Source organism: Lolium perenne, chromosome 3 (assembly GCF_019359855.2).
Source record: "Lolium perenne isolate Kyuss_39 chromosome 3, Kyuss_2.0, whole genome shotgun sequence".
NCBI classification, from domain to species: Eukaryota; Viridiplantae; Streptophyta; class Magnoliopsida; order Poales; family Poaceae; genus Lolium; species Lolium perenne.
Genome location: NC_067246.2, coordinates 231,376,252 through 231,403,055, shown reverse-complemented (window position 1 = coordinate 231,403,055; position 26,804 = coordinate 231,376,252). Strand labels below are relative to the sequence as shown.

Here is a 26,804-nt window from a genome sequence, read left to right as displayed (position 1 = left end):
TACCTGAAGTCATTGCTGAAGAACAATCAGCTTTCGTCCCAGGAAGGCTGATTACGGACAATATTATTACTGCATATGAATGTCTGCACTTCATGAAACGGAATAAAGCGTTGTGCACTCAAGCTAGACATGAGGAAAGCTTATGACATGTTAGAGTGGAGATATCTTGAGGCCATCATGATTAAGATGGGTTTTCACCGTCTTTGGGTGGCCAGGGTGATGAGATTGGTTTCCAAAGTGTCTTTCCAAGTTTTGTTTAACGGGGAGAAATTGAGGAAGTTTACTCCATCGAGAGGTGTCTGACAAGGGGATCCTATCTCACCATACCTGTTCTTGATAGCAGCAGAGGGCCTTTCGTGCCTGTTTGATAAGGGTTTCCCGATCTTCTCAGTAAGCGAGGTGGATGGTGATGAACACGCGATGAACACATCGGAGATACCCGATGAAGAAGTGGATGATACCTTGTATGACATCGTCAAAGTCTCTCAATTGATTCCTGTCGCCAATGCAATAGCTCAACCCTGCAAGATATTCGCAACTCCACACACTTGCGCACATAGCCGCCGACCACGAAGCGGTAAATTGCAATCTTCTAATCCCCAATGGAACAATAGATCACACAAAACTTTCAGTAGCGAAACACCAGATCGATGCGAATTGGTGTATAGATTGAATAAAGTTGCAAAGCAATCAACTATGAACTAGGGTTTATCTTAAACATGGCCTAAAGCTGTTTTGGGGGCGTCATGTGCACTTATATAGGGGTTCAGGATGACCAGGAGTCGAAAATAACGATTACAAACCGACCCAGATCGGGATCTGGTCGAGACTGACTCGGACTCGACCGGTGTAGGAGCCGGTGGGACCGGGCCAGGGGCCAGGCGGGCTGGCAGCGGCCGGGCGTGGCGCCGGGCTGCCACCGGGCCAAGGGCTAAACCCCTGGAACCCACCCGGTGTGCACCGGTGGGTGGTCCGGTCTGTGCCAGGCCATCCGGTGCAGGGGCCGGCGGCGCCGGGCCTAGCGCTAGGCTGCCCAGACGTGGCGCTGGCCTTGATGTCTTGTTCTCCCTCCTTCGCGCATGCCTCCCGCTCCTCCCTCGCGCGTCCATGGGATGTCTTCACGTCCATCACCATGTCCAGCTGCTCCTCTCCTCCTCGTGTGATGCTTGCTCCTTGATACCTGATCATACATAAATAAAAAAACTTAGGCAGTATAAAGTTCTCATTGATCAAAGTATCATTTAAGAGCAAATTCATCTGTTGCTTAAGTAGCTTCGCACGAGCTCTTGTCATAGGTCCAATTCTAACTTCACTGGAATTGAGCTTCACAGCAACATCGTCTTCATCTTGCAAAGATGGAGGTAGTTGTTCGGTAGGGATGTCTTCATCATCTCCCCCACTTCAAAAGGCGTCGACCTCGACGCTCCAAGGTCTTCTCTGTCATACAGTGTCAAATCAGCAATATTGAAAGAAATACTGACACCAAACTCATCAGTTGGAAGATGTATAGCATATGCATTGTCATTGATCTTGGCAATCACTTTGTAAGGACCAGCACCACGAGGAAGCAACTTGGACTTCCGTAGCTTCGGGAACCTATCCTTGTGAAAATGAACCCAGACCATATCACCAGGTTTGAACAACATCTCCTTGCGCTTCTTATTCATCCTTGCAACATTGTTCTTGCCTTTCTTCTCAATCAACTCTTTAGTCTTCTCATGTATCTTCCGTACAAAATCTCCCCTCTTTGATGCCTCCATATTAACTCTCTCATGTATGGGTAGAGGCAACAAGTAAGTGGAGTAATGGGTTTGAAACCATACACCACCTCAAATAGACACATATGTGTGGTAGAATGTACCGCCCTGTTGTAAGCAAACTCCACATGCGGCAAACAATCTTCCCACTCCTTCAAGTTCTTCTTGATCATGGATCTCAATAGTTGTGACAATGTTCGGTTCACCACCTCAGATTGACCATCAGTTTGCGGATGATAAGTAGTGCTGAAAAGTAGCTTCATCCCCAGCTTTCCCCAAAGTGTCTTCTAGAAGTAGCTTATGAACTCGATCAGAAACAATAGTCTTTGGGACTCCATGTAGACGTACAATCTCCCCGAAAAATAGGTTAGCAATATGCGACGCATCATCGCTCTTGTGGCAGGCAATAAAGTGTGACATCTTAGAAAATCTATCCACTACCACAAATATAGAATCATGGCCTCTCTTAGTACGCGGCAAATCCAATACAAAATCCATACTAATATCTTCCCATGGTGTAGTAGGTGCCGGTAAAGGAGTATACAAACCTTGAGGCTTCAACTTGTACTTGGACTTCTTGCAACTAATGCATCTCTTTACATACCTGTCCACATCCCGCCTCATCTTTGGCCAATAAAAGTGATCAACGAGCATGGGCAGTGTCTTCTCACGCCCAAAGTGACACATCAACCCTCCAGCATGTGATTCCTGCAATAAGAGCAAACACACAAACGATTCTGGAACACATAGTTTGTTAGCTCTTAACAAGAACCCATCATGTATGTAATATTTTTCTCATGCTTTACCAATAGCACACAAGCAATATGGTTCAACAAAATTATGATCAGTAGCATACAAAATTATGGGCAGTGTCTTCTCTAATCCAGGATTTTTAACATCAAGTTGAGTTAATAGCATATTTTTCCTAGATAGAGCATCAGCAAAAATATTATCTTTTCCCTTCTTATGCTTAATAATGTATGAAAAAGACTCAATGAACTCAACCCACTTAGCAAGACGCCTATGCAAGTTAGATTGAGATTTCAGATATTTCAAAGCTTCATGATCAGAATGTATGATAAATTCTTTTGGACACAAATAATGTTGCCAACCCTCAAGAACTCTAATTAAAGCATACATTTTTTTATCATATATAGGATAGTTCAACTTAGCACCAGAAAGTTTCTTAGAAAACTATGCAATTGGACGACCCTCTTGCATCAACACGCCACCAATTCCAACACCACTAGCATCACATTCAATCTCAAATTGCTTATTGAAATCAGGAAGTGCAAGCAACGGTGCAGAAGTTAACAATCGTTTCAGTTCATCAAATGCATGATCTTGGGCTGCGCCCCACTCAAATGCAACACCCTTTTTAGTCAATTCATTCAAAGGTGCATCAATAGTACTAAAATTGGGCACAAAACGTCTATAAAACCCAGCAAGACCATGAAAACTTCTCACGTGAATCACATTCATGGGAGTAGGCCAATTTTGAATTGCTTTAATCTTAGATGAATCTACTTCTACACAATGTTGAGGAAATCACTTATCGGGGTCAACTCGGTCGGCTAATGATTAGCGATTAATAGGCAAATCGGCCAATTAATCGGGCGATAAATGAGTTTATCGGCTAATCGGTGACCACTGAATATGGATTAATCAGGCGATTAATCGTTGAATCGGACGATTTTTTGAACAATGCTTCTACTCCATGCTTAGAGACAACATAACCCAAAAATATGACCTTATCTTTGCAAAATGTGCACTTCTCAAGATTACCATAGAGTTTATTATCACGCAACACTTGCAAAACATGTCGAATATGCATAGTATGATCAGATTCATGGCGGCTGTAAATTAATATGTCATCAAAGTACACAACCACAAACTTGCCAATAAAATCACGCAAAACATGGTTCATCGGTCTCATAAAAGTACTTGGTGCATTAGTTAAACCAAAAGGCATTACTAACCACTCATATAAACCAAATTTTGTTTTAAAGGCTGTTTTCCATTCATCCCCCTCTTTCATCCTAATTTGATGATAACCACTACACAAATCAATCTTAGAGAAAACAACAGCACCACTCAATTCATCTAGCATATCCTCTAAATGGGGAATATGATGACGATATCGAATAGTAATGTTGTTTATCGCTCTACAATAAACACACATGCGCCATGTACCATCTTTCTTAGGAACTAAAATAACAGGAACAACACAATGACTTAGGCTTATGCGAATATAACCTTTGTCGAGTAGTGCTTGCACTTGTTTCTGTATTTCCTTCGTCTCTTCGTCCTGTATGGCGCCCTATTGGGCAGCGAGGCGCCGGAGATCAAGTCAATTTGATGCTCAATACCATGCAATGGTGGAAATCCTGCGGGCACCTCTTCCGGAAACACGTCGCTGAATTCCTGCAAAACATGAGAAACACCAAGAAAAACATGGGCCATGTCGTTAGGAACCAAAAACCTCACCCTTGTACATGAGCACAAGGAGCATGGCTGTAGGATCCTCACTAAACTCTCTCATATCCTCTTTGGTGGCTAATAAGACTAAGTAATTCACTCTCCCACTTTTCGTTATATCACTCATGGCATTACAATTCTCTCGCCTATCTATGGATGCATCCTCCAAGTTCACTTCAACTCTCTGATGAGATTCGTTGACAATCTGCTGCGGTGATATATAGGTTGCAAGTTAATTTTCTTGCCCTTGAACTCCAAGTGATATGTATTGGCACGACCATTGTGTTGCACAGAACGGTCCTAGAGCCATGGCCGACCCAATAGTAGGTGACACACCGTCATAGGAACCACATCAAAGTCAATGGAATCCTTGTATGGTCCTATCTCAAAATCAACACGCACCATGTAGTTTACCTTCATCTCACCATTGTCGCTTAACCACTGAATATAATATGGATGCGGGTGCGGTATATACTTCTGTTTCAGCTTGGCACATAACTCCTTGCTTGCTAGATTGCGACAACTCTCGCCATCAATAATGACCTTGCAAGTTTTATTGGGACCAACTAGTGCCTTTGTTTGGAACAAAATGCAGCGTTGAGTAGATGCAGTCGACTGCACATTGAGAGTACGCTGTGACACAATAATAGTGCGAGCTTCGGAATGATAAGCATCTACATCATCACTGTCATATTCATCATCTTCTGAAGCATTCGGATCAACATCATCTCCAGTCTCATACTCATCATCCTCATTAATAATCATCACTTTACGATTAGGACAATCTCTCTTGAAGTGACCCTTGCCACCACATGTATGACAAGCCATATCACGGTTGCGCGCCGTAGACATGCTAGAACCACTTCCACTTGCATCAGGTTCAGGCTTCTTTGTGTTGGACACATTGGAGACCGGCTTTCTAGACGGAGTAGGAAACGTTGCAGGACGCGAAGATGGCACCGGTGCCGTAGATGGTGGCGCCCAAGGCGTGTAACGCCCATCTTTCGTAGCACAACCTTTGATTTGTGCTTCTTCCGCTAATTGTGATTCAGCTTCTCTTGCATGATGTAGCAGCTCATTCATATTGGTGTAACGGTTATGACGAACAATGCCCTTGATATTATACTTCAAACCATGAAGAAAACGTTGCATTGTCATCTCAAGTGACTCACAGACACGGCCACGCTGCATAAGCATCTCCATCTCCATGAAATAAGCATCAACCGTCAAAGTACCTTGTCGCAATAGGGTCAACTTATCATAAATTGAGCGCAAATAATTAGTGGGAACAAAATGAGCTTGCATAATCGCCTTCATCTGGCGCCAAGTAAGAATAGGCAGCTCTCCATCTTCTTCGCGAGTACGTGTAATTCCATCCCACCAACGTAATGCATATCCATCAAATCCTGAGGAAGCAAGCTTGATCTTCCTATCTTTAGTATAGTCATGTAGGCGCCACAACTTCTCAATTTTCAGCTCCCATGTGAGGTATTCTTCAACATCAGGACCTCCTTCAAATCTAGGTATTGAGAATTTTGGCTTACCCAAACCATCGTCTTGCGGTTGTGGAGGAACACGGCGGGCTCCGACGGGGGCAAAACCACGACCACGGACACCATGTACAATACCACGACCAACACCACGCTCACCAGCAGCGGGTTCTTCTTCAAAGTCACCATGATTACTGTCATCATCTTCATGGTGTGACTGTTGTTGTTGTTGAGTCAGATTATCAATGGCAAGATTCAACGCTTGAAGAGAACGCTGAATATCCGTCACTTGTACTTGGATTGTATTGATGGTCTCATTAGTAGTGTCAAGCGTCTTGGTGACCTTCTGAATGTCATCATTAAGTTCTTCACCATGCGTGCGGAATTCACGTCGCACATCGTCACAAAGAGCTTCATACTCCCTCCAAGAAATAAGATCAACATCATTCTTCTTTTTCTGGTCAACAACATTAGCATCACTAAAAGACATGATTAGTAGGTTAGTGCACTAAAAAAATCTGTGGTGGTGCTCTCACAACTCACTAAAAACTGATAAGAAAGGTAAATCTTACCGCTCCAAAGTGAATTAGTATTTCTTACCACTTGGATTGACAAACTCGTGCACGGATGTAGCGAAGCGAATATCAAGGATATAAGAACAATCACTCGACAAAGCATGATATATATGTGGGGTTGTAGGTGGGCTACCTATATGCACCAATAACAAGCTCTAGCGTTGACCGTATAACAACCAATGATACTCACACAAGGCGATAAATGTGGCAATGCAACTATATGGATGAACAGGCTGCAATGCACTCTAGAGACACTAGAAAAGCTCAACGGAACAGGCACAAGATTGGTCAACTACAAGTGCAGAAAAGTAAACTAGGCCTTCACTTGATCTTACTAGCACTTCACTTTTTCTCTTCACTCTTTTTCTCTTTTTCTTTATAGAACACACACAACATTGTAGTTCTTTTTTGCTTCTATTCTATTTTCTCCTTTTTATTTATTTTATGACTCTTCTCCTTGTAACACGGCCAACATAAATTTGCAAAGCACCAAAACCCTAATGAGCAGCCTGTCGAGCGGAAAACTAGTCTCTTTAGGGAAATTTCCTAGTCACGTATATCGAAAGGTTGTGTCTATGGTTGAGAACAAGCAAACTGTACGATATGTGGACTCGAAGCAACAAAATCTGAAAACGAGATGATAGCGAAACACAAACCCTAGACAATCTACTAGATGGAAGAAAAAGATACACAAAAACAAGACTACGAACAACAACTAAAACTCGAAATTGATGCAATCTAAGGCTATGGCAAACCCTAACCCTAATATTTTTTGGCTTTTTCTGGATAGGAATCACTCACAACTCAACTATGGGGTGTATTGTGGATGGCTTACCGAGGAAATGCTGAAATCTGATACCAAGATGATAAGGGGTTGCCCGATCTTCTCAGTAAGCGAGGTGGATGGTGATGAACACGCGATGAAAATAGCGGAGATACCCGATGATGAAGTGGATGATAACTTGTATGACGCCGTCGAAGTCCCTCGATTGATTCCTGTCGCCAATGCAACAGCTCTCAGCCCTGCAAGATATTCGCAACTGCACACACTTGCGCACATAGCCGCCGACCACGAAGCGGTAAATTGCAATCTTATAATCTCCAATGGAACAACAGATCACACAAAACTTTCAGTAGCAAAACACCAGATCGATGCAAAGTGGTGTATAGATCCAATAGAGTTGCAAAGCAATCAACTATGAACTAGGGTTTATCTTAAACATGGTCTAAAGCTGTTTTGGGGGCGTCTTGGGCACTTATATAGGGGTTCGGGACGACCAGGAGTCGAAAATAACGATTACAAGCCGACCCAGATCGGGATCTGGTCGAGACTGACTCGGACTCGGCCGGCGTAGGTGCCGGTGGGATCGGTCCACGGACCGGGCGGGCTGGCAGCGGCCGGGCGTAGCGTCGGGCTGCCACCGGGCCAAGGGCTAAACCCCCTGGAACCCACCCGGTGTGCACCGGTGGGTGGTCCGGTCTGTGTCGGGCCATCCGGCGCCGGGCTGCCCAGACGTGGCGCTAGCCTTGACGTCTTGTTCTCCCTCCTTCGCGCATGCCTCCCGCTCCTCCCTCGTGCGTCCATGGGATGTCTTCATGTCCAGCACCATGTCCAGCTGCTCCTCTCCTCCTCGTGCGATGCTTGCTCCTTCTTCATACCTGATCATGCATAAATAAAAGAACTTACGCAGTATAAAGTTCTCATCAATCAAAGTATCATTTAAGAGCGAATTCACCTGTTGCTTAAGTAGCTTCGCACGAGCTCTTGTCCTAGGTCCAATCCTAACTTCATTGGACTTGAGCTTCACAGCAACATCGTCTTCATCTTGCAATGACGGAGGTAGTAGTTCGGTAGGGATGTCCTCATCACTGTTGAAACACCATAGTCAGTCATCTAAGCTCCATGGATTGAAGGTGGCACCGTCAGCGCCGGCGGTTAACCATCTCCTTTTTGCCGATGATATCCTGTTGCTTTTCAAAGCAGATGTGGGGAGTGCGGCAAATGTTCAAGATATTCTGAATCGGTACTGTTTGGCTTTGGGTCAAAGAATTAACAGGGACACATCTTCTATATTCTTTAGGGATTTCTATTTTCGTGCCCCCGCTTCGTTAGTTGTACTCAGTTCTCCCCAGCCCCTTAGTTTTTCCTCAGTTTTTCCCAAGCCTATGTCTGAAACCCGCAGAAGGAGCTCAGACGGAAGGAATCCGTCTATTTGGACGTTCTGTGCTGACGTGTTGCGCCGCGTCGTCTGTGGGGCCGCATGGGGCCGCGTCGCGTGGGGCTGGTAGAAAGGGACCGCGTGGGACAGGACGAGAAGCGTTTGGTTGCACGTGAGCAGGAGCTGGGTTTTGTCTCTCTCGGCCCAAATTGGCATTTTTAAGAGCACCTTTTCCCCTCTTTCTCTCTCTGTCTTTTTCACCAAATTAGTATCACATATAGAGAAGCTTCTATTTCTGTCTTTCTTCAATATGGCAGCAAATCTAGTAGCAAATCTCTGGGGTTATTTATGCCTTTTGGCCCTCGTTTTTTGCCCAATATGGCAGCAAATCTAGAAGATAGTATATGATAAATTCACAACAGCATAATCAGAAAACTAAGTATAATACATAAACTGCATACAGCAGCCAAAAGCAGCCAATAACGTTGTTAATGTTCACGACAAACTAAGCTGAAAAATATACAAGACACACGCAATGTATGGACAACAAGAAGATTAGGATACCCCAGGATGAATGAATTTGTTCTTCAATCCTCCTCATATATTTCTTCGTCTCTCCATTCGTGCATTACCCCAAGGAAATATTGGTTGAACTCGTTCCGTCTGCAGTGTGCGGCCAATACATCCTCCATACGGTATGGCCTGTGTTCATTTTTCATACCGTAGTTTCCTATTCTATCCACACGTAGTGGCCACTCATCCCATGCCTTTGTATCATGAGAGTACTCTCTGATATAACCCAAATCCGTGTAGTAGATGCAGCCAGGTCGAAGTGTCGGGTGCACTCTAGTGTCGACGGAGATAGACCGGATATGATTCACGAAGAAGGCATTACTGCCAATGTTACTGACCGGATGGAGAGAGCGGCTCTGAGTGTCCACACGGTACACCAATGGTTTGCCCGCCAAAGCCCGGTTGACCAACAACACAAGCAGCAGATCACCATCCGACTTCATAAGGTAGAACTTCTGACGTCCAAGTTCTGGAAATGAAATTAGTGTCTCCATCTTGACAGTGCTCGCGCGCTGCTGCAACTGTACATTGGTGCACACTATTCTTCCGATCTCAAAATTGTCCGTAGCTACTGCATACAGTTCACCATTGAATGGGGTAATGCAACGCAGACAATGATTCTCGATCGAAAATCTTTCTTCTCCCCAATCTTCATATATATCCTTAGTTGGAGTGCTCTCATTGACCCAACCAATTTCCAGCGGGAATTGTGCGGCAACGAAGACCATAGTCGGGGATTTGATTACAGCGACTGAATCCAGAAAAACAGATGGCATCTGCGCCTCAAACATAGTGTTCGATGCCTTTGTGAGTGGGTTCAGAAGCCGTATCTTGTGCGGCGGGTTCTTCTGGGCAAGCACGATGACGCCACGGCAAAAGCCGACGAAGTAGTATCTAAAATATATAGATGAAGATAACATTCAGCACTAAGATGTTTAAGATTGAAAATAAAAAGGTAGATATGGAGGAATTTGAACCTTGTATGAACTTCCGATAGATCTATGGTGACGGAGCGTGATGTGCCGAGTTGGAGGAAGGTGAACTCAGCGACGCGTGGAAGGGCGTGGTCTAGCATGATCCATTCGTCCAGGTGCACGTCGGGCTCAGGCAAACCTGAGCGCCAATTTCTACAGACTTGCCTCATAGCAGAGTAGGTGTCGGCGTACTCCTCGTTCGCCAGTAAGCATTCGCCGATCTTGTGAAGTGGTCCATCAGCCGAGAGAGAGGACCAGTTCACGGAGGCGCCGCGCTTGGATGCGCTGCCCTCGGCGGCGACGCGCTCGGCGGCGACGGGCTCGGCGGCGACGGGCGCGGAGGCGACGGCCGCCGGCGCATTCTTCTTCTCCATCGCCGGCAGGGTAGCGAGCGTAGGGCGGTTGGGGTTTTTCCGATTTGGAGAAGTTGATGGGACGTGAGAGGGGTGGTTTCGTGCGTGAGCGAGAATGAGAAGACTGTGTGCAGAGGGAGGGAAGGAGGCGCTTACGCGTCCTAAATGCGACCCGCGTCCTACGCGTCCACTATTTGCACGTCTGCACCGCGACACGCGTCAACAATGGCACGTCTTCCACTTCTGCACCACAACACGCGTCCTCGGGTCTAACCCTGGAAATTTAGATATACTCAGGTATACCCTCGAGTCATATACTAGCATTTTTTGTGTGCTCAGTTTTCCCCTTGGGTGCTAATACTGGCTAGTGCAATATACTCAGTTTTACCCTCAAGTGGCTGGTCAACAGAGAGTCAACAAATGGGATTAACCAGTTAAATGAGTTATTTAATGTGCAAAAAAATCCGAAAAAGAGTGGCACTTACTCATGGAGTCTTTACCACAAGTTGCCACTTCTCAAATCATAGATAAATCATAGATAAATCAAGTTTTACCATAAATTGCCACTTCTCAAATCACCTAGTAGCTATGAAGGTGCATGGTTTTCCACAATAAGCCCTACCCAAAACAGCTTTTCCCAAAACATACTTTGTCTGAATGAGGCCATAATTTTCACACTCATGTATATTTGTATTGCAAATAGTTTGAGGTAGGCCAAGATGGGTTTCATTGTACAAAACATGCATTTTCCATTTTTTAAATCTCATATTTGAATCCCTTAGTCTGTTTACTACTCACTTGCCCTTGGTTTCTTGATACTACTCAGTTTTGCCCTCTCCCTTCACAAACTCTCACAGACGCCCAACATTGCCCTGATTGGTCTAGCCCATGTCACGCGGATCGTGCCCGCCGACCGTTGATCGTATGATCTAACGGGCAGGATAACCCCTATCTCTCTCTGGTCGGGGCCACCACCCTCTCTCTCTCTGTCGTCGGTTAGCTTCACGCAAAGTTTGGTTTTCTGCATTATTTTTCACGAGCTAAATTATAAACTCTTTTTAGGCATTACGTTTCACGCAAAAAATGATAAACCATCACCGATTTGTTGTAGCCATTACTTTTCACGCAAAAAAATGATACACCATCACCGATTTGTTGTGGCCATTACTTTTCACGCAAAAAACGACAAACCATCACCGATTTTGTTGTAGCCATTTCTTTTCACGCAAAATGATACACCATCACCCATTTCTTGTAGCCATTACTTTTCACGCAAAAAAAGATAAACCATCACCGATTTTGTTGTAGACTTTACTTTTCACGCAAAAAATGATACACCATCACCCATTTCTTGTAGCCATTACTTTTCACGCAAAAAATGATACACCATCACCCATTTCTTGTAGCCATTACTTTTCACGCAAAAAACGATAAACCATCAACGATTTGTTGTAGCCATTAAATTTCACGCAAAAAATGATACACCATCACCCATTTCTTGTAGCCATTACTTTTCACGCAAAAAACGATAAACCATCACCGATTTTGTTGTAGCCATTACTTTTCACGCAAAAAATGATACACCATCACCCATTTCTTGTAGCCATTACTTTTCACACAAAAATTGATAAACCATCAACGATTTGTTGTAGCCATTACGGTAAATGATAAACTATCACGAATTACCATTTCTTTTAGGCATTACTTTTCACGGTAAAATGATAAACTATATCACGAAGTTCCATTTCCGTCAAGATAGTCCGCATTACTTTTTTGTTGAGATATATACCCCCACAACGGTCGTCTCCTCCTTAATTTATTGTGTAAACCCCCACAACGTTCATCTCCTCCTTAATTTATTGTGTAAACCCCCACCAACGTTCACCTCCTCCTTATTTTATTGTGTAAACCCCTACAACGGTCATCTCTCCCTTATAAACACCCACACGGCCATCCCTTGTGTCAATAGGTTCTGCATCTCTCTTCTTCGTTCACATACACTTGATCCATTGCCATGGCTTCCACGTCTCGGACGCGGACCGGAAGGGGAAGGGGAAGGGGAAGGGGAAGGGGAAGGGGAAGTGGATCATCATCATTGCCACCACCACCGTCAACACTGCCATTGATCATAGAGGAGTTCTTCATCGTCGTCTATGAAGACCCTTTGGTCAAGAAGGTACGTACGCGTTTCCACATATATGATGCATGTGATTAATTATGGGCATGTTCTAAAAAACCTTTAATTTTACGATCGGCGCTCGATCTCTTTGCAGGCTCTCCCAAAAAAGTTTGCGGACTATCTTGACGGCCAGGAGCCAGCTAAGGTGTATCTGCGAGCAGCTGACTGTGGTCCTCGTCTCTGGACCGTGGAGGTCCTATTTGACGGTCAAGGCCGGATGTACCTCGACAAGGGATGGGAGAAATTCGCCATCGCGCACGGTGTGGATTTCGGCTGCTTCGTACACTTCAAATATGAAGGCGATGATGTGCTCACAGTAAAGGTGTTCGACGGAACAATGTGCAGGAAGTACTACTACTCGGACGACGAAGATACCGACGATGAAAGCGACGACGACGTGAAGCCATGCATCCATCCCCTTTAGATAAGGGGATTATGACCAAGAATATATATGTAGCTTCATATGCATCGATTTAGAGATCTAACTATTTTCTATATATTATGCATTTAAAAGATAATATCGCATTTCCACTATTATTCGAGCACCACATCCTCCAAACGATGCCGATGCCGATGCCGATATCGGCATGGTCAGAACGGCTATGCTCGCCGCCACTTCTAGGTCAACGTCGGGATGCACAATGTTTAGCATAAGAGTCACTTTAGATTAAGCTGCGAAAATAGTCACCTGCCACAGCGGTCATTGGCTGCGGAGGCCCCACAGAGCGGCAATATAATTTTCTATAAATAAATAGACGACCCACTGGTCATTGGCTGCGGCAGCCCCATAGAGCGGCCCCATTTGTCATTGGCAGCACCGCGTATACAATCAGGAAATAAAACGGCCCACGCGTCAGCGGTAGATGGATGGCTACCCGTCAGCACGAGACGGTCAGAGAGGAACTGCCCTCTATGCAGCCCCACCTCTGTGCAGCCCCACCCGTCAGATTAACGGTAACGGTAAGGCCTCTGACCTGACGGCAACCCGCGTCTTCGAGGGGTTTCAAACTAGAGGGAGGGGAAAGCTGAGGAAAAACTAACAAGCTGGGGAAAACTGAGTACAACTAACGAAGCAGGGGCACGAAAATAGAAATCCCTATTCTTTAGTAAGGGTTGTCCGACTGTTTTGAGAGAGGGAGTAAAGGAAACTCTTAATGTTCATAATGAGAATCTCAATGGAAAGTAGTGCCTTGGAATGCCATCTGATGTTGGAAGATCCAAGGAAGGTGCCTTTAAGTATATAAAGGATCGGATATGGATCATAATTCAAGGCTGGTTAGAGAAACTTTTATCGGCTGGGGGCAAGGATATTCTTATTAAATCTATTGCCCAAGCAGTGCCTATTTTCTCCATGGCTTGTTTTTTTGTTACCAAGACTCTTATGCCACCATATCAGTGCTATGATCAGGAAGTTCTGGTGGGGTTGTAAGGAAGGAGAAGGAAAGCCTAGCTGGGTGTCCTGGAGAGAGATGTGTGAACAGAAGGACATGGGGGGTGGGCTTCAAGGATATTGAGATTTTTAATCTAACTTTGCTAGCATGACAAGGATGGCGTTTGATGCAGAATCTAGAGTCTTTGAGCACGAGGATTTTGAAGGCTCGATATTTCTCTACCTCGGATATCCTCCATGCAGTTGTGGGTGCAAACACATCCAAGTGTGGAGAGTTGTTCATGAGGGTGCCCAAGTTCTTAAGCAAGGTTTGATCAAGAGGATTGGGTCGGGCGAAGGCACAAACCCATGAAATGACTAGTGGATCCCCCGGGACGGCTGCTGCGCCCTATGACAGCATGCCTTGTCAACGAGCCACCAAGAAGGGTGGTCGTTTCATTGATGCAACAACTTCCACCTAGATGGAGGAAAAGTTGTTTTCTGCCGATGGACGTGGATATTATTCAGGCTATTCCGCTCAATGGTAGGAGACAAGTCGATTTTTGGGTTTGGCATTATGATCGAAAGGGAGAATTCTCTGTCAAGTCAGCGTACCGTATGTTGATCACTACAAGAGAGAAGAGGGAGGTGTGCCTAGACAGCAGAGTCACGAGCTCAAACGGGGAGAAGATAGCCTGGGAATGGAAGTCTCCATGGAGAACGCGGGTGCCAGCCAAGATTCACATGTTTTTGTGGAGGCTCTCGAAGCATTCGATGCCGACGAATGAAGTTCGTCACCACCGAGGAATAGCGGATACGGATCAATGCCAACTCTACGGTGCTGTCGACACTTGGCGACACGCTTGGACTATGCCATGGCCCGTAGTGTGTGGACTCTTGTTGATGAAGGGGTCGTGGAACACATGAGTGTGACACAGGAAAGTGATGCCAAAGTTTGGATAGCAAATATGATTGAAACCCTGAATAGTGATGATCAGGTCACAATGTCTGTTACTCTTTGGGCGATTTGGCACACCAGGAGGAAAGCCATTCACGAAAATATCTTTAAGAGTCCTTTGTGTATGGATCATTTTTTGCAGAATTTCATTGCGGACCTTGCAGATTTGAAGAAGCAAGAGAAGAAAGGCCTGCCTATAGCTGCCACATGTCACAACTTCTGCACCTTGCTGGATCCCACCTCCGCAGGGTCATGTCAAGATCAATGTCGATGCTGCCATGGGAAAAAACAATGGGCAAGGGGCAGTGGCTGCGATCGCTAGAAGTGCTCAGGGAGAGTTTATGGGAGCATCATCACTTGTGTTCCCTGGCAACAATGACCTGGAGACCCTGGAGATGCTTGCATGTCGAGAGGCGTGTGCTCTGGCTGGTGACCTCTCTCTGAGGTGGGTTCGGGTGGCAACCGACTGCTCCAACGTAGTGAGAAGTTTGGAGAGGGGCACTATGGGAGCTTACACTCACATAGTTCGAGAAATCATGGAGGTGAAGAAGAATTTCCAGGAGCTGGTGTTCATCAAACAAGGACGGAGTTCGAACAAGGAGGCGCATGCTTTAGCGAGAAGCGCCATCTATGATGAACGGGCCGCTGTGTGTGGCTCAGTAGACCGCCGGAGGGTTTTTTTAGAATTATTCTAGCTGATTGTAATGAACCTGTTATTGTCGAGCTGCGAATTTCTGACGCACTTCTTTTTCCTTACCAGAGTACCGAAGGGGACTTGAAGGTTTTTAATGAGGCGGCTCGCATGCCTAATAAAATGTGTTTTCCCTTAAAAAAAATCCTAAATACGGACCTCTCTAGTGCATTCCAAGCACTAACGGTGTTAGCTTGGGATGTAAAATGACATTTATGTCCCTAGTTCAATATGTGACTAATTTTTTTACATGGCAAACTTAAAGAATCTTTGTGAGTTAATTCGGAAAGAAAAAAAAAACTCTGTGAGGTTTCTATTTAGCTTACTTAAAAAATGTCATTTCAAATTGGTGTTGTTGCTTCTGTGGCCAGCAGCGCCCGAGAATTCAGCACATGAGAGTCAAGTCTGGATTGATCCATGAGTTTTCATAACAATAACATGGACCTGAGGACATCTCTGCATTGGCCCATCACTCCTTAACAATAACTGTATGGTCAGCTAAGGTAAATATTGACTATTCTCAAACAAACAAAAAAGGCAAATATTGACACACAAACAAAAGTTCCATTTGGAATGTAAAATTTGCAAGAATTTCCTTAATTCCTTCCCAGAATAATTGGCGAGAATCCTAGCAAGCCAAGCGGGGATAAGAGCATAGTTAAACAAACCATTTTGCACCTTATTCTTCTCCAATAGTCAAATACTCTCTCTATTCTGTATTAGTTGTTGCAGATTTGGATGTATTATACACGAAATGTGTCACGACAATTAATATGGAATGGAGAGTTGTACAGCCAAGTACACAACCATAAGCCGATTTTGACTTTTTATAGCAAGAGTTAATAAGATTGTGCTGTAGTTGTTAATGATACGCTTGTAAAAGAAAGTTAAAAGTATTTCAAGACAAACACAGCGATGATATCCTCATGTACGCATTTGTTTTCTACATAAAACTGTGGACCCGCATGACCCAATTAATTGAGCATACCATATCCACCGGGCACCAACATTATGCTTGCATGTTGTATGGCTATATTCTTATTGGCTATTGCTGCCTTGACTCCCTGTCCAGTCCTATTGGGAATCCAGATGTCCACATGCCATCTCCCAGTTGGCTATGCCCGCTTTCATAAGGTTACACTTTACATGTAAGCAATACGTTCACAAGTGGCATGCTAAGACAGAATCAAAGAAACCAATGTCCAATTAGAGCACCACGAGAGATATCGATAGGCCCATCCATGCAGTGACATAGCGGGTAAGGCCCTCAAACCGCACTCACTATTTAAAGTCCACTACAGGTCTCTTCTTCACACCACGGCCTACAGCTTACAAGCACAACACGAGCAACAATAATGTCTCCCCAGTCCTCTCCTCCGCAATGGTAGCTTCCACCATGGCATACTCCTCCCCAGCTCTTGCAGGTAAGCTCTCCTCCACCTCCAATGTGTTCGGTGAGGGCCGCATTATGATGTGCAAGGCGGCCGCCAAGTCCAAGCCTGCCACGTCTGGCAGCTCATGGTACGGCCAAGACCGTGCCCTTTACCTTGGCCCATTGTCAGGGCAGCCACCATCCTACCTCACCGGTGAGTTCGCTGGGGACTACGGCTGGGACACAACTGGTCTCTCGGCCGATCCCGAGAAACAAGAATAGGGAGCTTGAGGTGATCCACTGTCGGTGGGCCATGCTTGGCGCGCTCGGGTGCATCTTCCCGGAGCTTCTAGCTCGGAACGGTGTCAAATTCGGTGAAGCAGTTTGGTTCAAGGCCGGATCTCAGATCTTCAGTGAGGGTGGCCTAGATTACCTCGACAACTCCAGCCTCGTCCATGCACAAAGCATCCTCACCATTTGGGCCTGCTAGGTCGTGCTCATGGGCGCTATCGAGGGCTACCGTGTTGCAGGTGGCCCACTTGGGGAGATTGTTGACCCACTCTACCCCGGTGGAAGCTTCAACCCTCATAGCTTGGCAGAAGACCCACATGCATTTGCAGAGCTCAAGGTCAAGGAGATCAAGAACGGCCGGCTTGCCATGTTCTCCATGTTTGGATTCTTTGTAGAGGCCGCCGTGACTGGCAAGGGCCCCCTGGAGAACCTTGCTGACCACATCGTCGACCCTGTCAAGAACAATGCCTGGGCATTCGCCACCAACTTCGTCCCCGGAAACTGATTGATCAGGCCATGCAAGTCATTGCGCAGCTTCGAATGCAGGGTTTTGAGCTTATTGCCAATGGGCATTGGAAACATGGAACTGATAGGCTGTGGTGAAACAAGCGTTTTGACCACCTACATTTGTTGATTTGGGTTGTATCATGTAATATCATTTGATTGGTTTATGACACAAGAGTGAGGTAGACTTCCAAGAATCTATCTAAAGTATGGAATGATTCCATGCAGTGCCTGGAAGACCAATGGGAAAGGAAAGATTCAATCGTATCAATCAAAACAAAAACATTGTACTCAATTTTGGTCAACCCAACAAATTAATGACGTGAAAACAAAAACATAAGGTTGAATAGAAGGAAACCGAAGACTCACCACCGGAGAAGGATGATGGCCTGCTGGAGATAGTAAGGAACATAATACAATTGTAAACTCGCAGGAAGGCCCAAAACTTCTTCTTTGCAATAACTTCACCATGGTAATTTACAATTTTCTGTGCATTTGTGTTCTTGAACAGTTCTGTTGGCGTCAGAAATGATGACCAAGTGTATTCAGTATACTGAAGGAATGATGAATGCAGGCAGATATATATAATCTGCAGCAAATGCCAAATTTTTAACTGATGAAACCAAACACGAGTCTTACAAAAATGCTCATGAAGGCATTGGAAACAGTTGTGTTTGAGCTGCTACCCTTACCTGAGCAACAACATTCTGATAAAGATATTCCTATGTGAAGCTGGCAAATCTCAACTGAAGTCTATCTGTATGTCCTTCTGTACTACTGCATCCGTCCTAAAATTTAAGACATTTTGGTAGGCTATTTTAGACTACTAAAAAACGTCCTATATTTTGGGGCAGCCCATGAGCTTTCTCGCGTAGTAGCTCAATGCTCTTTCCAACGAACTGCTTAGATCCTGTTAAAATAAGCACCTCAAGTGAGATATATCGAGAGAATTAAGATGAAAACTTTAATTTGAATGTAGGCATCGATATAAAAATCACCAGCTCGTCAGCCATAGCAAATGTAAAGCCATTCCAGAGTTCCTTTGGTATTGTTTCGTCATGGAGATCCAACATACTGATAGAAGCAATAAAAAGCTGATAAATGACGTTATGTTGTGTCGAGTCGATCTTGGAGGAATCATCCGAGTGTCAACCTGTCACTCAGCCCGCAGGTTTTTCTAACAATAGAAACAGAACCATTTCTCGTTGCTAATATTTGGTTGATGCAAAATTGTCAGACTTGGACATATAAGGAAAGCTTATACACCAATCAAATTTACTACTGAATGGTGGGGCAAGTTCTACAGAAGGAAAGGTTAGTACAACACAAGACAGGTCACCATTGTACGTACATTGGATAGAGGCCTTATTTCATGCCATGGGGAAGAGCTCACAAGTGCCAATTGAGCCCCAATGAGCCATGCGCCACATATGCCATACTAAATTTATTTGGCTAGTAAATATGGGTCATATTTAAGCTATAGATACCTAAATATTTAAAGCTATAGAGACTGCCTGAGTAAGGCAACAAGGCACACTGACTGAATGATGAGCATGTCAGATGCTTCATAATATTTCAGAATTAGCCAGATATTGTTGTTCTCCTGTATATGGTTTGCAACACCCTCAATTTCCCTCTACGAAACAAATGCACTGTATACAAGTTCCCAGACGTAAGAGTGTTTGGGGACTACCAAAAAATACATAAGAGCGTTTGGGGACTACCAAAAAATACATAAGAAGGATCAAACAATAGAATAGGGGTATTTTTAAGGAAAATTAAGTATAGATGAGGTAAAAAGTGAGTTCACACTACGGGAATGGCGCGCTGCGCCGACGGCCGTGGCGTACGCCGACGGCCAAATGTCGGGGCCGTCGGCGTACGTCCGGTCCAGGGCAGCGGCCCAACGAGCCCCTCGGCGTAGTCGTACCCTCGGCGTAGAGCACCATACGCCGACGGCCACCCTCGGCGTACAAACGGCCGTCGGCGTAGTGCCTGCGTCTACTGCACAGCTGCTCCGCGTGTGACGGCCCGGTTACGGCGTCAGCGCCGAGGGTGCCCCTCGGCATAGTGCATGACCTACCTATGCCGACGGCCACCCTCGGCTTAGTTTTTTTTCTATTTTCTTCTCTCTCCTTTACTTTATATTATGTTTGTATTTATTTATGTAGTAGTATGAGTTATGTAAAAATGGTTCTTTTTAATGGGAAAAATGGTAGATGCCATATGTAGCTAGGTCTCACGAGTGACGCACTTCGCAGACGGGTCAACTGGAGCCAGTAGGCTCAACATCTTCTATCGATGTACATATGTCCTCCAAAAAGGAAAAAAGTCCATTGCTAACCCTAACCCTAACCCTAGGGGTAGATTTGCATGGTCCCCGCCGTAGGGTTTATTTTTTTATTTTTTCCTCTCTTATATTACTTTATATTATGTTTGTATTATTTATTTACTAGTATGAATTATGTAAAAAATGGTTCTATTTTTTAAGAATTGGTAGATGGCATATGTAGGTCCCACGAGTGACGCTCTTCGCAGACGGGTCAACCGGATCCACTAGGCCCAACATTTGCTATCGATGTACATATGGGTAGATGTGCGGGGTCCCCGCCCTACGGTTTCCCTAACCCTAACTCTAACCCTAGCTCTAACCCTAACCCTAACTCTAACCCTAACCCTAACCCTAGGGTTTCCACATACATTGCTAACCCTAACTCTAACCCTAACCCTAACCCTAGGGGTAGATCTGCGGGGTCCCCGCCCTAGGGTTTCCCAAGATACAGATCATCGGAGCGTCAGAATTGTTGGAAAACTTGCATCTGCCCCTAACATATATGTACAAGTGTGATGTAAGGTTTGGCTAACCTTGCATGTACCCGGTGTTGACGATTTCCGCATACATGGGCTAGCACTTGGTAAAATCCAGGATCTGTATGTGGAAACTCCCGCCACGGCTCAAACAGAGCCTATTTTATGGTAAAGTATGCCCAACCTATGGTTTCCATGTACATATGTCCTAAACAAACCAAAGCAAGTAAAAAAGTCCATTGGTAAACCCTCACACGGAGAAAGCTATAGGGGTAGATCTGCGGGGTCCCCGCCCTAGGGTTTCCCAAGATACAGATCACCGGAGCGTCGGAATCGCTTGAAAACTTGCATTTGTCCCTAACATATGTGTACAAGTGTGATGTAAGGTTTTTCTAACCTTGCATGTACCTGGCGTTGACGATTTCCGCATACATGGGCCCGCACTTGGTAAAATTCAGGATCTGTATGTGGAAACTCCTGCTACGGCTCATTCGGGGCCTATTTCATTCGAAACCTATGGTTTCCATGTGCATATGTCCTAAACAAAGCAAAGCAAATAAAAAAATCCATTAGTAAACCCTCGCACGGAAAAAGCTATAGGGGTAGATCTGCAGGGTCCCCGCCCTAGGGATCCATTGGTACGGCCATACCGCATGTCCCGGCGGCCCCGTTTTGCACAGTTGGCAAAGTAAACGGAGCCAAAAATTCGAGCGGAGCCGCGTGGCGTCATTTTATGTGTCCTAGTAACCACTACAAAAGACGGAACTGGGATACGGCAATTATCTTGAAAAACCCTTCACGAACAGGGCTATCTCGTCCGGAGTTCTATGGCTTTTAGGGGAAATGAGTAGGAAACGGCCCGTTTCACCACATAGTTTGTCGGAACGAGGCCATATTTGGCACGTGCGTGGGCCTTAGGATGGGAAGCAAGGCCCCGGTCGCGGATTTCCAATCCGAACCACGGGCGACGGTTTTTTCATTTTCGGGGTGCCGGAAGGGCTTTTTTTGTGAAGCAGCTACATGGTGCGCATTTCAGTATCGCGCGGGACCTCCGCGCAGCGGTAGGATACCTCCTACGCACCACCTATCACATGCCATATGCGCGCGGTAGCCATCTGGGAATCCCTCCCGCTTCCTGCGGTGTCCCGCCGAATCCGCTGGAAACTGACCGGATTTGAACTGGGGCGACACTTTCCTTCGCTCAATAAATGGAGGGAAAAATGTTTTTAGCTCTAGGACGCGTCATTTTATGTGCTAAATGTTTTCCGTTTCGCGCGTTGGCGGACGGGTGCATACATGGGCCCGGTACGGCCATACCGCATGTCCCGGCGGCCCCGTTTTGCACATTTGGCAAAGTAAACGGAGCCAAAAATTCGAGCCGAGTCGTGTGGCATCATTTTATGTGTCCTAGTAACCACTGCAAAAGACGGAACTGGGATACGGCAATTATCTTGAAAAACCCTTCACGAACAGGGCTATCTTGTCCGGAGTTATATGGCTTTTAGGGGAAATGAGTAGGAAACGGCCCGTTTCACCACATAGTTTGTCGGAACGAGGCCATATTTGGCACGTGCGTGGGCCTTAGGATGGGAAGCAAGGCCCCGGTCGCGGATTTCCAATCCGAACCACGGGCGACGGTTTTTCCATTTTCGGGGTGCCGGAAGGGCTTTTTTTGTGAAGCAGCTACATGGTGCGCATTTCAGTATCACGCGGGACCTCCGCGCAGCGGTAGGATACCTCCTACGCACCACCTATCACATGCCATATGCGCGCGGTAGCCATCTGGGAATCCCTCCTGCTTCCTGCGGTGTCCCGCCGAATCCGCTGGAAACTGACCGGATTTGAACTGGGGCGACACTTTCCTTCGCTCAATAAATGGAGGGAAAAATGTTTTTAGCTCTAGTACGCATCATTTTATGTGCTAAATGTTTTCCGTTTCGCGCGTTGGCGGACGGGTGCATACATGGGCCCGGTACGGCCATACCGCATGTCCCGGTGGCCCCGTTTTGCACAGTTGGCAAATTAAACGGAGCCGAAAATTCGAGCGGAGCCGCATGGCATCATTTTATGTGTCCTAGTAACCACTGCAAAAGACGGAACTGGGATACGGCAATTATCTTGAAAAACCCTTCACGAACAGGGCTATCTCGTCCGGAGTTCTATGGCTTTTAGGTGAAATGAGTAGGAAACGGCCCGTTTCACCACATAGTTTGTCGGAACGAGGCCATATTTGGCACGTGCGTGGGCCTTAGGATGGGAAGCAAGGCCCCGGTCGCGGATTTCCAATTCGAACCACGGGCGACGGTTTTTCCATTTTCGGGGTGCCGGAAGGGCTTTTTTTGTGAAGCAGCTACATGGTGCGCATTTCAATATCGCGTGGGACCTCCGCGCAGCGGTAGGATACCTCCTACGCACCACCTATCACATGCCATATGCGCGCGGTAGCCATCTGGGAATCCCTCCCGCTTCCTGCGGTGTCCCGCCGAATCCGCTGGAAACTGACCGGATTTGAACTGGGGCGACACTTTCCTTCACTCAATAAATGGAGGGAAAAATGATTTTAGGTCGAGGACGCATCATTTTATGTGCTAAATGTTTTCCGTTTTGCGCGTTGGTGGATGGGTGCATACATGGGCCCGGTACGGCCATACCGCATGTCCCGGTGGTCCCGTTTTCCACAGTTGGCAAAGTAAACGGAGCCAAAAATTCGAGCGGATCCGCGTGGCGTCATTTTATGTGTCCTAGTAACCACTGCAAAAGACAGAACTGGGATACGGCAATTATCTTGAAAAACCCTTCATGAACAGGGCCATCTCGTCCGGAGTTCTATGGCTTTTAGGGGAAATGAGTAGGAAACGGCCCGTTTCACCACATAGTTTGTCGGAACGAGGCCATATTTGGCACGTGCGTGGGCCTTAGGATGGGAAGCAAGGCCCCGGTCGCGGATTTCCAATCCGAACCACGGGCGATGGTTTTTCCATTTTCGGGGTGCCGGAAGGGCTTTTTTTTGTGAAGCAGCTACATGGTGCGCATTTCAGTATCGCGCGGGACCTCCGCGCAGCGGTAGGATACCTCCTACGCACCACCTATCACATGCCATATGCGCGCGGTAGCCATCTGGGAATCCCTCCCGCTTCCTGCGGTGTCCCGCCGAATCCGCTGGAAACTGACCGGATTTGAACTGGGGCGACACTTTCCTTCGCTCAATAAATGGAGGGAAAAATGTTTTTAGCTCTAGGACGCGTCATTTTATGTGCTAAATGTTTTCCGTTTCGCGCGTTGGCGGACGGGTGCATACATGGGCCCGGTACGGCCATACCGCATGTCCCGGCGGCCCCGTTTTGCACAGTTCTATGACGCATTTCAGTATCTCGTCCGGAGTTCTATGACGCATTTCAGTATCGCGCGGGACCTCCGCGCAGCCGCGTTTTCCACGGAGCCGCGTGGCGTCATTTTATGCGTCATAGAAAGGCAGAGTAAAGTCACGGGGGCACCGCCGATGGAGGTCGGTCAAAGGGTAGACGTGGTAAAAAAGGTAGACCTAATATAATATATACTAGTACATTATAGTTAGAAAAAAGAATGAAACAAAAAAAAGAATTAGCAAGTTCACCGGGCCACCTCATATTATATTCAACAAAATAAATGAAAAAACAAAATTGGGCTATGCCGAGGGTGGCCGTCGGCGTATGGCCGGCCCTCGGCATAGACCCCTAACCCTAAACTAACTAAACACACGCACGGATCGACACCCGCGTTCCTGCCCACTACCCGAGCCCGACCCACGCGCCCCTCTCAGCCACCCGCGCCGCCGCCACCCGCCGTTGCCCGCCGTCCCCGCACCTCCTGAGCCGCCGCACGCCGCCGGCCGCCGCCGCCCCTCCCGATCCGCCGCCCGTCGCCCGCCGTCCCTGCCCCTCCCGAGCCGCCGCCCGTCGCCGCCGCCGTCCCCGCCCCTGAGCCGCCTCCCGAACCGCCGCCAGCCTCCGCCCGCCCCGGCCCCTCCTCCCGTAGGCCACCGCGCCGCTCGGCCCTCTCCTCCCGTGCCACCCCGGCCATCTCCTCCCGCAGGTCACGCCTCCAAATTCAAGGTATGTTAGTGTTAGTTACATAGGATTTGTTAGTTAGTTAGTTAGGATTTGTTAGTTAGTTAGTTAGGATTTGTTAGTTAGTTAGTTACAAATAGAAATTTGTTAGCTGCTAGTTAGTTAGTTAGTTACAAATAGAAATTTGTTAGCTGTTAGTTAGTTAGTTAGTTAGGATTTTTTGCTTAGTTAATTTGTTAGCTGTTAGTTAGTTAGGACTTGTTAGTTAGTTAGAAATAGAAATGTGTAGTACAAATAGTTAGCCGTGACCGTCCGCTGGATCCGTAGATTGTGTAGTACAAATAGTTAGTCGTGACCGCCACCGGATCCGTAGATTGTGTACTAGAAATATGTCTAATAATGTGAATTTGGTGAATTTATAATAGGCTATGCCGTGACCGCCTCGTCGTGAGCACCCCGGCGTGACGATCCCGGATCTTGACGCGCTTCTCGACGGTCGCCGACATCGACACTCGGTTGTTCGACTACTTCCTCTACAGCCGAGGGTGAGCAAAATTTTCAACTTCTTCTCCGCATTTTATTTATGTCACTAGATTCATTTTCCAAGTCAAGTTGCGTAACCTAGGTGTCACTTCCCGTCCTCAAGCGTTACGCGGATAAATATGCATTAGTGGTCGGCATATTTTCAACTGTAACGCTTGCGGCATTTACGGGACAGTCGGTGGATCCGTAGTTGGGTACGTTCTCCATGCTCTGCTCCGGTCCGAGTCAGGATGTCGGCAGCGCCTCACCGTTGTTCTCCGGATGCACATCCTCTTGTCTTTTTGGCGAGACGTGTATCGGGAGAGCAGCGGGGAGGTGCTGCCGAAATTTTGACTCGGACCAGGGTAGAGCATGGAGAACGTACTCAATCTACGGATCCGGCGGCTGCTAGGAGCCCACCTAGTAGAGATGTAGGTTGATGCATTCGTTTTGCCTGTTAAAAAAATTAAAATATGATGCATTTTCCTATTTGATATAAATGTTATGCTTGTCGTTTGGCTTCCAATAGAGCAGAGGATGGCTGATAATGGATGGATGTACACCGGCCGTGTTAGTGCAAACAGATGAGTGGATAAGGAAGACTTGGCATTTAGTGAAGGAGTTGGCGCGTGGTACAAAACAGAAGGTTCAGCCACTTTGCCCGTGCAATCGTTGCTTCAAGCATCACCGTCGTGGAAAGGATGACATGTTTAAACACCTTCTGCAATATGGGTATATGCCTCATTACGTCACACAGATCGACTTTGATGAGCACGAACGTGACAGAGGTGAGGTGATGCGGCAGCGGCTCAATGGCAATGAGTACGATGGGGTTAGAGACTTTCTAGATGATCTTGTCGATGCCCACATGCCAGAGTCGCCACCTTCACGGGAGGAACCGCCAGAACCGGAGGAACCTCCAGAACTGGAGGAACCAGAGCCAGCCGCGAAGGCCTTCTATGATATGATAGCCGCTGCTAAGACGCCTCTGTACGATGGCGCCGCGATTTCTCAGCTCGATGCCATCTCCCAATGTCTAGCCGACAAGACCCGGTACAACACCACCCGTGACGGCTTCGAAGCAAGTCTGAGAACAACTGGTAACATGTTGCCCAAAGGGCATTGTCTGCCTAAAAGCCTGCACGAGACGAGGCAACTCATGTCGGCGCTCAACATGGATTATCAAAGGATAGACTGTTGTGAAAAAGGCTGTGTTCTCTTCTGAAAACAGTTTACGGAGGACAAGTACTGTCCCATTTGTAAGGCCTCTAGGTATGAAGAGGTAACGGGAAAAGATGGTCAGGTGAGGCAGTCAAAGATCGCAAAGTCGATTCTTCGGTATCTCCCATTCATAAAAAGAATCCATCGGCTTTATGATACGTCTCCGACGTATCGATAATTTCTTATGTTCCATGCCACATTATTGATGATATCTACATGTTTTATGCATACTTTATGTCATATTTATGCGTTTTCTGGAACTAACCTATTAACAAGATGCCGAAGTGCCAGTTGCTGTTTTCTGCTGTTTTTGGTTTCAGAAATCCTAGTAACGAAATATTCTCGGAATCGGACGAAATCAACGCCGAAGATCTTAGAATCCCCGGAAGCATCCAGAACACACGAGAGTCGCCAGAGGGGGGCCACAGGCCCACCAGACCATAGGCTGGCGCGGCCTAGGGGTGGCCCGCGCCCCCCTATAGTG

General features: G+C 46.5%; 1 long non-coding RNA gene and 1 pseudogene across 1 annotated transcript; one reads left to right on the top strand and one right to left on the bottom strand.

Annotated features, from left to right (window-relative positions):
* Positions 1–16,937: 16,937 nt before the first annotated feature.
* LOC127343632 (chlorophyll a-b binding protein 2, chloroplastic-like) lies at positions 16,938–17,724 on the top strand (annotated as a pseudogene).
* Positions 17,725–18,116: 392 nt separating this feature from the next.
* On the bottom strand, positions 18,117–19,526 carry LOC139837628 (uncharacterized). Its single transcript, XR_011754203.1, has 3 exons — positions 18,722–19,526; positions 18,416–18,633; positions 18,117–18,312 (listed from the first exon to the last, which is right to left on the bottom strand). It is a non-coding gene; the product is annotated as an uncharacterized lncRNA (long non-coding RNA).
* Positions 19,527–26,804: the final 7,278 nt, after the last annotated feature.